The sequence below is a fragment of the Sapajus apella genome, unplaced genomic scaffold (assembly GCF_009761245.1).
Source record: "Sapajus apella isolate SASKATOON/1434 unplaced genomic scaffold, GSC_monkey_1.0 scaffold37, whole genome shotgun sequence".
NCBI classification, from domain to species: Eukaryota; Metazoa; Chordata; class Mammalia; order Primates; family Cebidae; genus Sapajus; species Sapajus apella.
This window is the reverse complement of record NW_022436977.1, coordinates 13,524,134-13,538,403: the sequence shown is the minus strand read 5'-3', so window position 1 is coordinate 13,538,403 and position 14,270 is coordinate 13,524,134. Positions and strand designations below refer to the sequence as shown.

General features: G+C 39.0%; 1 protein-coding gene and 1 pseudogene across 2 annotated transcripts in view; both read left to right on the top strand.

The window, feature by feature from the left end:
* The window catches only part of TMOD3 (tropomodulin 3), an 81,755-nt gene that overhangs the window by 43,142 nt on the left and 24,343 nt on the right, over window positions 1–14,270 (top strand). The window lies entirely within an intron of this gene.
* On the top strand, window positions 1,255–2,632 carry LOC116564580 (annotated as a pseudogene).

The following is a 14,270-nucleotide window of genomic DNA, read 5'->3' as shown; positions in this document are numbered from 1 at the left end:
TCTGTTGTTGCCAGGCTGGAATGCAGTGGCACTGCAACCTGGGACTCCTGGGCTTAAGCAATCCTTCTACCTTAGCCTCCAGAGTAGTTGGGACTACAGGCACATGCCAGCCCACCCAGCTGAGAACCAGATTTATTAATGGGTACAGTGAAATCACTGTAAAGGATCATGTGGGAGATGACTGCCAAGCAAGAGATTTTCATTCTCTGTTGTGGAGTAGTGGTCCAAAACCACGGGATGAATTTCTGAGTTTCATTAATCCATCTGATGGAAGCACGTGCTATCAGGTGAGGTAGAATCAAGACTTATAGGCCATGTCACAGTGCCAAAGACCTGAAGGAGGGCAAATTCCTCTTCAGCAAACAAGCAACTTAGGCTGTAAAGCTCTGCTTTGAAATATAGCAAAAGCCACCTCTAGTGTTCTGAAATCCACCCTAGACTTTAAAAGCAGTTAGCCTTGGTTATCCTTATTCATGAATATGCCTTCCTTCTCTTCATCTCATCTCCAACATCCTGGTCACATTCCAGAAGATCCTCAGAATAATTCATCTATGTCTTACTAGAATACTTCCCATCAAACTAAATGTTAATCTCCTCCATAGTTTGCAAAAATTCAGAAGCTTGTTTTTTAAAGATGGCTCTCCTATGACTCTGCCCTGAACACCTGGTTTGAGTCTCAGCTTTTTAACTTAGTGGCCTATTTTAATGGAGATAGACTTTCAGATTGAGGATGCTTTCCCAGACAGTAGAAGTTTTCCTGGTTCTTCATAAAAGTTTGCAAACCTACCTCTTGAGAAACAAAGGCATTTTACTTTTTTGGTACATTTGGATTAGTTAGAATTCATAAGATGTTCTGTTGGTCTCAACTAAATGATTTTCATTCAAAGATGACTGACCTCAAGGAGCAGTACCTAATGGCAATATTAGCCTTCTGATTAGGGAATGCTATAGCAATGTTATTCCGTTCCTTGAACTCTTTCCAAGTTATATGCCAAAATCACATAGCTTTCATCACAACTTAATTATTTTAAAGGATCTATCAGATAACTGCTTATTTATTTATTTATTTTTTTGGAGATGGAGTCTCACTCTGTCACCTAGTCTGGAGTGCAGTGGCCTGCTACCACACCTGGCTAATTTTTGTATTTTTAGTAGAGAGGGGGTTTTGCCATGTTAGTCAGGCTGGTCTTGAACTCCTGACCTCAGGTGATCTACCCGCCTTGACCTCCCAAAGTGCTGGGATTGTAGGCGTGAGCCACGGCACCTGGCCGACTGCTTAAGTTTTTTAAAAGCAAAAACTTGGATCTCGTGAGAAGAGCTGAAGCAGGCACTCCTGGCTCGGGGCGGCCCGCAGCAATCCGTGGAGGATTGCCTGGGCATTTACAGGAAGGCTTTGGCTGCGTGGTCACCAACAGATTTGAACAGTTATATGACCACGAATTGGACTCCTTCCAGGTGCTGAAGGCAGTGGAGAACAAGTAAAAAGAAGCCAGCAGGGGCAGTGTTGGGGGCCCTGGGGCCAAGAGTGCAGCTCAGGCTGTGGCCCAGACCAACTCCAATGTGGCAGGCAAACAGCTGGGCAAGGAGTCCCAGAAATACCGCAAGAACCCACTGCCCCTCAGCATTGGTGTGGTTGACAAGAAAGAGGAGACACAGCCACCTGTGGCGCTTAAGAAAGAAGGAATAAGATGAGTTGGAAGAAGACCTGATCAACAACTTTAGGGTGAAGGGAAAATAATTGATAGAAGACCAGAAAGGCAACCACCTCATGAATGAAGATTTGAAAAGCCACTTGAAGAAAAGGGCGAAGGAGGCAAATTTTCATTTGATAGACTGATTATTGACGGACCTATTCAAGGTTGTGGTGCTCTTGGAAGAGGCTGAGGAGGCCATGGACATGGAATGGGCCAAGGAGATGGATTTGGTTCTCATGGCAAATGTGAATTTGATAGACATAGTGGAAGTGATAGATCTTTTTCACATAAAAGTGACCTGAAGCATGAAGACAGACATAGAGGTAGCGAATCTCACAACTGGGAAACTGTCAAAGATGAATTAATTGACTTAATCAAATGGGACTGAGGAAACACCTGAAGGTGAAGAACATCATCCAGTGGCAGACACTGAAAATATGGAGAATGAAGTTGAAGAGGTAAAAGAGAAGAGTCCAAAAGGGATGACTTTCAATGCGTGGAAGGCCATTCAACATAAGGACAAGGCAAAAGGAGACTTTAATATCCGAAAACCAAATGAAGGTCCTGATGGGCAGTGGAAGAAGGTATTTGTTTTTTAGAAATCAAAGAGTGAAGAGGCTCATGCTGAAGAATCGGTTATGGACCATCATTTTCTGGAAGCCAGCAAATGATGTAACATCTCAGCTGGAGATCAATTTTGGAGACCTTGGCCACCCAGGACGTGGTGGCAGGTGAGGACGAGGTGGACATGGGTGTGGCAGGCACCCAAACCATGGCAGCAGGACTGACAAGTCAAATGCTTGTGCTCCTGATGTGGATGACCCAGAGGCATTCCCAGCTCTGGCTTAACTGGATGCCATAAGACAACCCTGGTTCCTTTGTGAACCCTTCTGTTCAAAGCTTTTGCGTGTTTAAAGATTCCAGATGACTAAGAAATTAAAAAAAGAAAAAGACTATCATTTATACCATTCACACCTAAAGACTGAATTTTATCTGTTTTAAAAATTAACTTCTCTTGCTACACAGAAGTAACAAATATGGTACTCCGTTTTGTATTTAGGAATGTATTGATAGCAGGGATGTTGTCATAATTTTCAGAGATTATGCATTCTTCATGAATACTTTTGTATTGCTACTAGCAAATATGCTTTTCCAAACTCGAAATATAGGTGTGAAAGTATATACCAGTTTAAGGCTTTCACTTCATTTGTGTGTTTTTTTTTTTTTTTTTTTTTGAGAGGGAGTTTCGCTCTTTTTACCCAGGCTGGAGTGCAATGGCGCGATCTCGGCTGACCGCAACCTCCGCCTCCTGGGTTCAGGCAATTCTCCTGCCTCAGCCTCCTGAGTAGCTGGGATTACAGGCACGTACCACCATGCCCAGCTAATTTTTTGTATTTTTTTAGTAGAGACGGGGTTTCACCATGTTGACCAGGATGGTCTCGATCTCTTGACCTCGTGATCCACCCGCCTCGGCCTCCCAAAGTGCTGGGATTACAGGCTTGAGCCACCACGCCTGGCCCATTTGTGTTTTTTAATTAGGGATTTAGAAGTTCCCTCAATTACAAACTAGTTTTAAATATTGGACATACTGGTTTTAATAGCTGCTTTGCATTTTCACACATAGTCAACTAGGACATGTTAAACTTTGATTTGTCAAAATTTATGCTGTGTGGAATACTAACTATATGTATCTTAGCTTAGTTTTAATATTTTCATTTTTGGGGAAAAATCTTTTTTCATTTCTCAGGATAGCTGTTATATATATATGCTAAATCTTTATATACAGAAATATCAGTACTTGACCAAATTCAAAGCACATTGGTTTATTAACCCTTGCTCCTTGCATGGTTCATTAGGTTCAAATTATAACTGACTTACATTTTCAACTATATTTACTTTTTAAATTTATGACTTTCCCATTTTAAAATCTAAACTAAACATCTTACTGGTGAAAGTTGTTTAAGCTACCTATTGTTGGTAGACATATCCTGTCAAGTGAATTAGTTTTATAGGTATTAGTTTTTCCCGTCCTCCACCAGATTGGGTGGGATACATTGATTTGGCCAATGTGTAATATTTAAACTTTTCTGTAAAATAAAATTAAGTAAATAAATAAAGCAAAAATTTAGGAACCACTAAAAGGATTACTTACATATTATTAGACTATTTTCTCATATTCTGAGACTTACAATTAATTATACTTGTCGTTTTTCCACTTAAAGGCACACTCTGTTTCTGGAGCCAAAATTATATATAACTGGCCAGGACGGGAAGGACTCCTTATAAAATTAAAAGTTGTACATTTTAGGGTTTTTCCTTTTGATCAAGAAAAAACTATTTATGCCAAATTTTATATTTTTAGATTACTAAAAAATGTTTTTTAGAAACCTGATAAACTAAGGACACTTGAGAGTTATTATATGTAGATGCATTAATTATTTCATCTCATGATTTGTGAAATGATTGTTTATATGTTTTACCAAATTGAAAGCATATCAATATATGAGAAGAAGAAAATAATCCTAATTAAGTGAAGCAAAGGCCTTATGTCTTACATGCATTTGGGGGAATGTTTTGTCCTATACTAGTGAATGTTCTACTTGTAATAGTATAGTGTTATTAACAACAAAAAGACATTAGTCAGCTAGTAAGGGTAAACTGACAAAAGGTGTGTTAAGGATTGTTTATAAGTGCATTATTTGCAGTAGAACCCACAATATACACGTGTTAAATTCACCTAATACGCTTGGTAGGAATGGTATCATGATGTTAGTTAATCTTGACAAATTAATGGAAATGTCTTTCTTATGAGTCTACCATGTTCAAAATGTTGAGAAGCTGAATGTTTAAGAAAATTAAAACAATCTACCTCTTCTTATTGTCTAAAAAAAAATTAAAACAGCTGGGTGCGGTAGCTTATGCCTGTAATCTCAGCACTCTGGGGAGGTCTAGGTGGGTGGATCGCCTGAGGTCAGGGGTTCCAGACCAGGCTGGCCAATATGGTAAAACCTCGTCCCTACTAAAAATACAAAAGTTAGCCATGCGTGGTGGCATGTGCCTATAACCTCAGCTACTTGGGAGGCTGAGGCAGAAGAATGGCTTGAACCTGGGAGTTGGAGGTTGCAGTGAGCTGAGATCACTCACACCACTGCACTCCAACCTGGGCAACAAAAGCAAAACTCCATCTCAAAAAAATAAACAATAATATATTTTCTTTTTAATAAAAAAAAATAGAGACAGGGTTTTGCCATGTTGCCCAGGCTGGTCTCAAATTCCTGGGCTTAAGCAATTCCATTTGCCTCAGCCCTCAAATCACTGGGATTACAGGCATGAGCCACTGTGCTCTAGCGCATATTTTCCATATATGTTCCTTTTACTTACAGATATAATGTTAAAATGTTGGAAAGGTACATGTAGCTTTTTATCTCTTCCTCAAAATTTTGCAAAATATATAACTGAGACATAGGCCAGCATAAGGGTGAAAGAGAGTATTCATCCAGCTCGTTCTCGTTCGGAGAATAGTGAAAATTCTCAGTGCTGATTGTTCCCATCATGTTTTTATGTAGCATGCATATTCTGTTTCAAGGACAGGTAAGGCATAGAACCTTGCCATGAATTTATCACTTGGAAAAATACTATGTACCAGTCTTCAGTATTTTTTACTACCTGTCATTTTGTTTTGCTGGGGACTCCTCCTCCCTATTGCTGGTATCATGCTCTGCCTTTACGTAGACTAAGAATTGTTTTCCCTGTGTTATTTCTTGGATGGATCAGAGCCACGGCTGCACCTTATATCCCATACAGAGGTGTGCGTTCTAATTCTGTTTGAGCTGCTGATTCACCCAGTATGGGCTCCACCCTTCCTTGCACCAGACTCCTTTTCTTCCTACTGGGCCTTGGAGTACAGCCATTTAAGCTTTTTTTGTTGTTTTCTCTTTTCCTGTCCTGAGAATGGAATGCCCTTGTGTTCTTTCTCAAGAATTCCACATGCCTCTCCCTGCTTTTCTAAAGGTAAATTTAACCCGGTTACTTTCAACTAAGGACTTCCATATACTATCCAAGTTATTTATTCACAGTTATGTTAGCTTACCAGAAAACCTCTTTCTCACCTTTCTGAATATATGATTTTTCTTGGAGAAAAGACATAGCTGATCCCTTAGTAAACCAGAAAGATCATGGTTATAAACCCACCTATATCAACAGCTTACATAACCACCAGTGGGGACTTGGTTTCTGCTAAGTCCAGGATAAAAACTGGCTCTTATTTTTGTAATCAGATTTTAGGAATCCTAAATGTCCCTTATAAACATCTGAAAAGTGGTCTTCCCAGGCACTGAAGCTGATACTTGAAATGGGCTGCTTAAATTAGTCATGCAGATGCTACCATCTCCTTTTCAGACTGGTAGTACTATATCATTTGAATGATTCACTGTTAACTCCTTTGGGGTAGGGAGTTAGCCAGATGGATGGCTTGTTACTCATGTTAAGACCAAGTTTTATGGGGAACCTTTCCTGGATAACCACACCCACTCAGGATAGTTCTTTTCCTCCCAGACCTTTATCTCTGGTTATATTCTTTGCTATAAAACCTACTTTGCCTGATTTTAATAGAACCTGTCTTGCTTTTGATTAGTTAGCATGGTATATCTTTTCTATCTGTCCTATCTGTTCTTTGTTGTTGTTTGTAAGAGACAGGATCTTGCTCTGTTGCCCAGGCTGGAGTGCAGTGGCATGTTCACAGCTCACTGCAGCCTCAAACTCTTGAGCTCAAGTAATTCTTCTGCCTCACCCTCCTGAGCAGCTAAGACTACAGGCATGTGCTACCACACCTGACTAATTTTTTAAATTCTTTTTAGAGGCAGGTCTTGCTATGTTGGTCTCAAATGCTTGGCCTGAAGCGATCCTCCCACCTACCTCAGCCTCCTGAGTAGCTGGGATTACAGGTGTGAGACACTGCACCCAGCACAAAATGAAGAATCTCTTATTTTGTTTACCTTATGGTGTCTTTCTAGTTCTTTTCTAGTATACACAAACTCACTAAACATTTGTTGACTAAGCATTTATTGGTGACTATATTGCAGCATCATGCGGGTGCAGTGTGTGTCATTGGATCAAAACAAAAATGTCTTTCTAGGCCCTGTCCCCTCATCCTTTAGTTTGATTGGTTTGAGGCTTGTGTGCTGCTTGTCAAACAATATATCCCAAAGCTTCTTGGAGATTATAGTGGCGTAGGGTCCTTCAGTCTTTTCTGGAACAAGGCAGTTTATAAACAAACAGTAAAGTTAGCTAGGGCCTTTCAACTCTGTAGGAATGAAGTAACCAAGAGCCATCTCTGCTTCTTGTTATTACATTTTTTATATACTCAACAAGGTTAGGAGCTATGACTAAGATAATTCGTAGCATTTGTTGTAGCTGTAACTTGGTATCAGAGCAAAAGAGATGAGCAGAAGAAAGGTCCTGGCAATGGAATTGTTAACATGGATCACATTTATTTCTTACTGATTTTGTGACAATAACAAGGATCTTGGCACAGGATATTCCTTTTTTTTTCTTGGCACAAACATGGGTTTGGATAAATGCCATACATTTAAATTACTATTATATGACTTCTTATCTCAGTGTCTTCCATTTCCTTAGCTGCTGTTTTGTAGTTGCAGAAACATTACTGAATTGTTTTAATACCCTTGGCAACCAAGAGTCAGCCTTGTTTTTCTTCGTGTTGTTTAACTTGGGGGTGGGGGATATACCGTTTCCTACTTAATCCAGAGTTTTTTTTTCTGATCTAATCATTGTTTTTATAGTTAGCTACAAATAAAGAATTACAATTTGGATTTTTAAAAATTTGAGTTTTGGATTTTGCTGTCTTAAATAAGGAAATTATAGTCACTTAGATTAAAACTGTTTTCTGAGACATTATGTTATTGTGAAAAATAGAAGTAGTAAAAGTCATAAATCTGGATTTTTTATTTTTGTCCCTATTTCAAACAGAGGAAAAATAAAATTAGATCAATTTAGGAAAACTCATTCTCTTCTTTTAGGGACTGTCATTATACAGATTAGTGATTATCAACTTAAGTAAGTAAGAGTTAGAATTACCTCCGGAGCTTTTTAAAAAGTATTCATGGCCGGGCACGGTGGCTCACACCTGTAATCCCAGCACTTTGGGAGGCCGAGGCGGGTGGATCACGAGGTCAAGAGATCGAGACCATCCTGGTCAACATGGTGAAACCCCGTCTCTACTAAAAATACAAAACATTAGCTGGGCATGGTGGTGCGTGCCTGTAATCCCAGCTACTCAGGAGGCTGAGGCAGGAGAATTGCCTGCACCCAGGAGGCGGAGGTTGCGGTGAGCCAAGATCGCGCCATTGCACTCCAGCCTGGGTAACAAGAGCAAAACTCCGTCTCAAAAAAAAAAAAAAAAAAAAAAAGTATTCATGACTAACTAATCCTCATTCTCTGAGTTTAAGTACCACTGACAGAGATACTTGGGACTATGTGGTCTTTAGTCTTCCTGGGTTGCTAGTTTGTTTAGGAAATACACACACACACACACACACACACACACACACACACACACACACACGAAATTCTAGGAGCAACAAGAATAAGGAATTAATGTGTGTTTATTATGTTTATTATATACCAGTGTCTTTACATATTTAATCATTTTATCAGAATGAGATTGAAATTTCTGTAAGAATATAATACATGATGTGAAAAAAGCACATAAAAATCTGGATGATCATAATAAGGTAAATACATTTATTAATGCTTATGAATAAATGGTTTTAGATAAAACCACTATCAAATCTGCTGTGCTTTTTTTCTACTGTCTGCAAAAACACACACCTTATGTAATACCTCTGCAGCTAATAAAAGCCTTATGTAATACCTCTATATCTAATAAAAGCCTAACGTTTCATTCATTCTGCAAGACATTGAGAGCACAAATCAAACTAACCATTATAAAGGACATCTATTGAATTTATCAACATCTAATAGTCACTAAGATTTTAAAATCTAAGTGCTATTGATATGACTGATTTAAATTAATTAATGTTTAGAAAAGCATTTTATGTCATGAAATTAATTATTCCAGCAGTTTGCTAATTGTGTGTTTTTCAGGAAACAGCTGATTTTGACTAAGAAATACAAATACACTGTATTTGGCTCATTTTGTCTCAGAAAATTATCTTTTTTTTAATTTTTACATTTCAGGGAGCCAAATATAAATTTACTGAAGACCAAAAAACCCATACTAATACATCAGCACCTTAGTGGTTTTTGTAAACATCTTTATTAGCAAAGGTGATACAATTCCCATATCATAAAATGTATCCATTTGAGGCATATAATTCAAAAGCAGTTTGATAGAATTACGAAACCATCATCACAAACTTGAGTTTAGAACATTTTCACAATCCCAGAAAGAAACCCTGTGTGCATTAGCAGTATCTCTCTCCCATTCCATTTCCTAGCCCTAGACAACCACTAAGCAACTTTGTCTTTCTGGATTTGCCTAGTCTGGATATTTCTTACGAACAGAATCATACAATATGTATTTGTGGCTGGCTGCTTTCAGGTAGCACAAGGTTTTGGAGTTTCATCTTGTTACTGTGTGCGTCGATATTTCATTCTTTTTTATGGCTGAATAATCCATTTTATGGATACCATATTTTGCTTATCTGTTTCTCAGTTAATGGACATTTGCCACTTTTCAGCTGTGGTGAACATGCTGCTATGAACATTTTTATACAAGTTGTTGTATAGACATATGTTTTTATTTCTCTTGGGTGTATGCCTAGGAATAGACTTGCTGGATCATAAAGTAACTATTTTTTAGCAAATTGAAAAACTGCCAAACTGTTTTCCAAAGTGGCTGCGGTATTGTACGTTATCACCAGTAACGTACCAGGGTTGAAATTTCTCCACATGCATGCCAACACTTGTCTGTTTTATTATAGCCATCCATCTTAGTGGGTGTGAAGTAATATCACATTGTGGTTTTGATTTGCATTCCCTAATAACTAATGATACTGAGTATTTTTTTTTCATGTACTGTTAGACTACTGTATATTTGTATGTTTTTTGGAAATGTCTTGCTATGCTGCCCAGGCTGGACTGGAACTCCTCAGACAGTTCTGCTACCTCAGCCGACCGAGTAGCTGAGATTACAAATGTGCACCACCAGCCGGGCGCGGTGGCTCAAGCCTGTAATCCCAGCACTTTGGGAGGCCGAGGCGGGTGGATCACGAGGTCAAGAGATCAAGACCATCCTGGTCAACATGGTGAAACCCCGTCTCTACTAAAACTACAAAAAATTAGCTGGGCATAGTGGCGCGTGCCTGTAGTCCCAGCTACTCAGGAGGCTGAGGCAGGAGAATTGCCTGAACCCAGGAGGCGGAGGTTGCGGTGAGCCGAGATCGCGCCATTGCACTCCAGCCTGGGTAACAAAAGCGAAACTCCATCTCAAAAAAAAAAAAATGTGCACCACCATGCCTAGCTATACATTTTCTTGATAGAAATGTCTCTTCAAATCTTTGCTTTTAAACTGGGTTATCCTTTTATTATTGGTTGGCAAGCATTCCTTATGTATGCTGGATAAAAATTTCTTGCCAGATACATGATTCAAAAAATGTTTCTCCTGTTCAGTAGGTTGTCTTTTCACTTTCTTGATGGTATTATTTGCCCCACAAAAGTTTTTAATTTTGATGTACTACAATTTATCTATGTTTCTTTTGTTACTTGTGCTTTTGGTGTCATATGTAAAAACCATTGCCTAACTCAAGGTCGTAGAGATACAATCTTACGTTTTTTCCTAAGAGTTTTATAGTTTAGTCCTTAGATTTAGGTTTATAATGTATTTTGAGTATAGTGTGAGGTAAGGGTTCAACTTTGCATATGTGGGCCAGGAGCGGTGGCTCACACCTGTAATCCCAACACTTTGGGAGGCCAAGGTAGGTAGATCACTTGAGGTCAGGAGTTTAAGACCGGCCTTACCAACATGGCAAAACCCTATCTTCTAGTAGTCCCAGCTACTCGGGAGGCTGAGGCACAAGAATCACATGGAGCCAGGAGGCGGAGGTTGCAGTGAGTTGAGATTGCACCACTCCATGCCAGCCTGGGTGACGGAGTCAGACTCTGTCCCAGGAAAACAAAACAAAAACAAAAAAACCTCGCATGTGACTGTGCAGTTGTCTTAGTACAACCATTTTTTGAAACAGTGTTGTTTCTCCATTGAATTGTTCTGGTGTTCCTGTAGAAAATCAATTGACCATAAGTATAAGGGTTTATGTCTGGATTTTTGGTTATATTCCATTGATCTAAATGTCTTTCCTAGTGCACCAATACTGTTCTGATTATAGTAGCTTTGCATTAAATTTTGACATTTGGAAGTGTCTTACAACTGTATTCTTGGCTATTCTGTGTTTCCATATGAATTTTAGGATCAGCTTGCCACTTTCTATTACAAAACCAACTGAGATTTTGAAAGGGGTTGTATAAATATATAAATCAATTCGCTGAGAGTTCCTTAGATTTTGTATTCATAATACTAAACTTAGGTCCTTACTAGTTTATTCTTTCTTAGAAAATTTATATACTTCTAGTTTATAACTAAACTTTTTATATATGCATTAAAAGATAACTTATTACAGTGTATTGGTGTTCAACTAACCTAGAAGAAAATATGAAGTAATCACTTTTTGTATTTTAAAAAACATAATATTGTACAGGCCAACTACCTCTATAGCAAAAATCTCTACATACAGAAAAATTATATAAAGAGGAGTGCCAGAAGAGGTGCCAAGCTGCGTCAGAGTGGTATAAAATAGAGCAAAATTCTCTATGACAGAAGAATTTTATAGGTCCTTGGGAGTTTTATTTTGTTTTGCCTTATTTTTTCTGCTGCGATTCATTTTGTATTTGTAAGCATTAGCAAAAATTTTTGTATGGGGGGACATTAGATATGAATAATGCCTCTTAAGGAATGTGGATAAGGATTATAAAAAAATAAACATCTTAGATTTTTATGATGCTTTAGATTCCATTGGTCCCTCAAATAAGACATGGGCAGCTATTTGATAGCTTGTGTATTTTTTTTTAATTAGCAAGTAAAAATTGTGTTGTTTATGGTGTATAACAATTTTTTTTACATGAACACTTTGTGGAATGGCTAAATTAAATTTGACATACACAAATACCTCACATACTGATCATTTTTGGTGGCAAGTAGCTTGTGTAGTTTTGTTTAGTCAGTGAATACCATAATCCAGCCATTCTCAACCTTGGCTGCTATGCATCAGAATCCCTGGAGAGCTTTAAAAAATTCAGCTGCCCATGCAGCACACCAGATTAACTAAATCAGAATCTTTGGGATGGGGCTTGGACATGAGAATTTTTAAGGCTCTCACAGTGAAGCCACTGTACATGTAACATTTAGAACTACTGCTGTACACAGTTGAAAATACAGGTAGATTGAGCTCAGGAAAATGTTAACTATCCTGAAATGGCAATTAAAGTTTTGCCCCCCTGAACTGTTATGCCACTTTAATTGTAATGTCAACTACTATGAAAAGTATGGAATTATCAGGACATAATGATTTGGGTTTCTCTTTACCTTTGAACCAGTAATAAAAGATTATCCAGTCAGCAGAATTCCAAAATTTGGTATTAAGATCAGTTATACATACTGCCATATACGTGGGCCTTTGTGAAGGGTGGGGGGATGGATATCTGTTGCTAAAAAAAAAAAAGAAAAAAATCAAGTTTGTAAGCCACCAGTTAATTGGAAAAAGCACTGAAGCCCTGGCCTTAAGAGTTTGGCAACCTGTGTTCTAGTATTAGCTCTTCTGTGTAATTTTGAACCCATGTATTTAAAAATTACATTTTATAAAATGGAGCCGTTGGACTGAAGGTGATAATCAGATTGTTTATTCAACAAATTGGCTTGCCTGTTGTGTTCTAGGCAAGGATACAGGGATGAACAGAACATAGAGCATCCCCTTGAAAAGCATGCAAAAGGCAAACGTGTAGAATGTCTAAGTGTAGCTATAGTGAAATGTTCAGGGAATTAAGGGAATATAGAAGTTCTTCATTTGGTTTTAGTTCTGTACAAACACTTTAGTTGCCCATTTAGCGACCATTCACAGATGCTTGCTTTCCTAGCCACCCTTGCAGCTGGGGCATAGACCAAAGGAAAAGTCTGCAGGGCAGGTTTTCTTGTAAAAGTTGGCAATTGAGGCTGGTCCAAGTGCAGTAGTGTTTACAGCTAATTGATCACAACCAGTTACAGATTTGTTTGTTGCATCTCTACTCTACTGCCTCACTTGACTAAGCTGAAAAGAGAAAGAAAGAAAAGAAAGAAAGGAAAGAGAGAGGAGAGAGGAGGGGAGGGAGGGAGGAAGGGAGAGAGAGAAAAGAAGGAATGTTGGTTAGTTGGCGATTGAGAAAGCACGCCTTCCTGTTCTGGCTTTATTGTGTGGGGACATGATGTTTGGTGCTACAGAGGTCATCTTGAGACTGTGAAGACCAAAGAACAAAGGCTTCCACATTGAGAATGGCCAAAGGAAAATACAAAGGAACCTGGATTTTTTTTTTTTTTTGGGATGGAGTCTCACTCTGTCACCCAGGCTAGAGTGTAGTGGCGTAATCTTGGCTCACTACAACCTCAGCTCCTGGGTTCAAGCAATTCTCCTGCCTCAGCCTCTTGAGTAGCTGGGACTACAGGTGCGTGCCACCATGCCTGGCTAATTTTTTGTATTTTTAGTAGAGACGGGGTTTCACCGTGTTAGCCAGGATGGTCTTGATCTCCTGACCTCATGATCTGCCCACTTGGCCTCCCAAAGTGCTAGAATTAGAGGTGTGAGCCACTGTGCCTGGTCCAGGAGCCTGGATTTTTGATGTCAACAGTGAGCTGTTAAACCAACCCTAGGACTACCTTCCTGTGGGCTTATTGAGATAATAAAACTTCATATTGTTGGATTTTTTGTGCTTTAAGAGTGATCTGTGGATCAGCATCATCTGGGAGTTTGGTTAGAAATGTAGAATCTCAGACCCCACTCACACCTGCTGCATCAGCATCTATACCTTATTTATTTATTTATTTCGATTTTATTTTTTATTTTTTTGAGACAGAGTATCACTCTTGTTGCCCAGGCTGGAGTGCAATGGCACAACCTCCACCTCCCAGGTTCAAGTGATTCTCCTGCCTCAGCCTCCCATGTAGCTGGGATTACAGGCATGTGCCACCATGCCTGGCCAATTTTTTTGTATTTTTAGTAGAGATGGGATTTCTCCATGTTGGTCAAGTTAGTCACAAACTCTTGACTTCAGGTGATCCACCTGCCTTGGTCTCCCAAAGTCCTGGGATTATAGGCGTGAGCCACTGCACCCAGCTCTAGCATCTATACATTAATAAGATCCTGTGGTGACTAAGATGCACATGAGAGCTTTTAAAGCACCAGTTTAAACCAACTTTGACTGGGTATTCTGTTCTATGCAAGCTTAATAACCCTGATTGTGTGAGTACATCTTGTTTAGTTAGCAAGTGCTGCATTTATAATTATTATTTTTCCA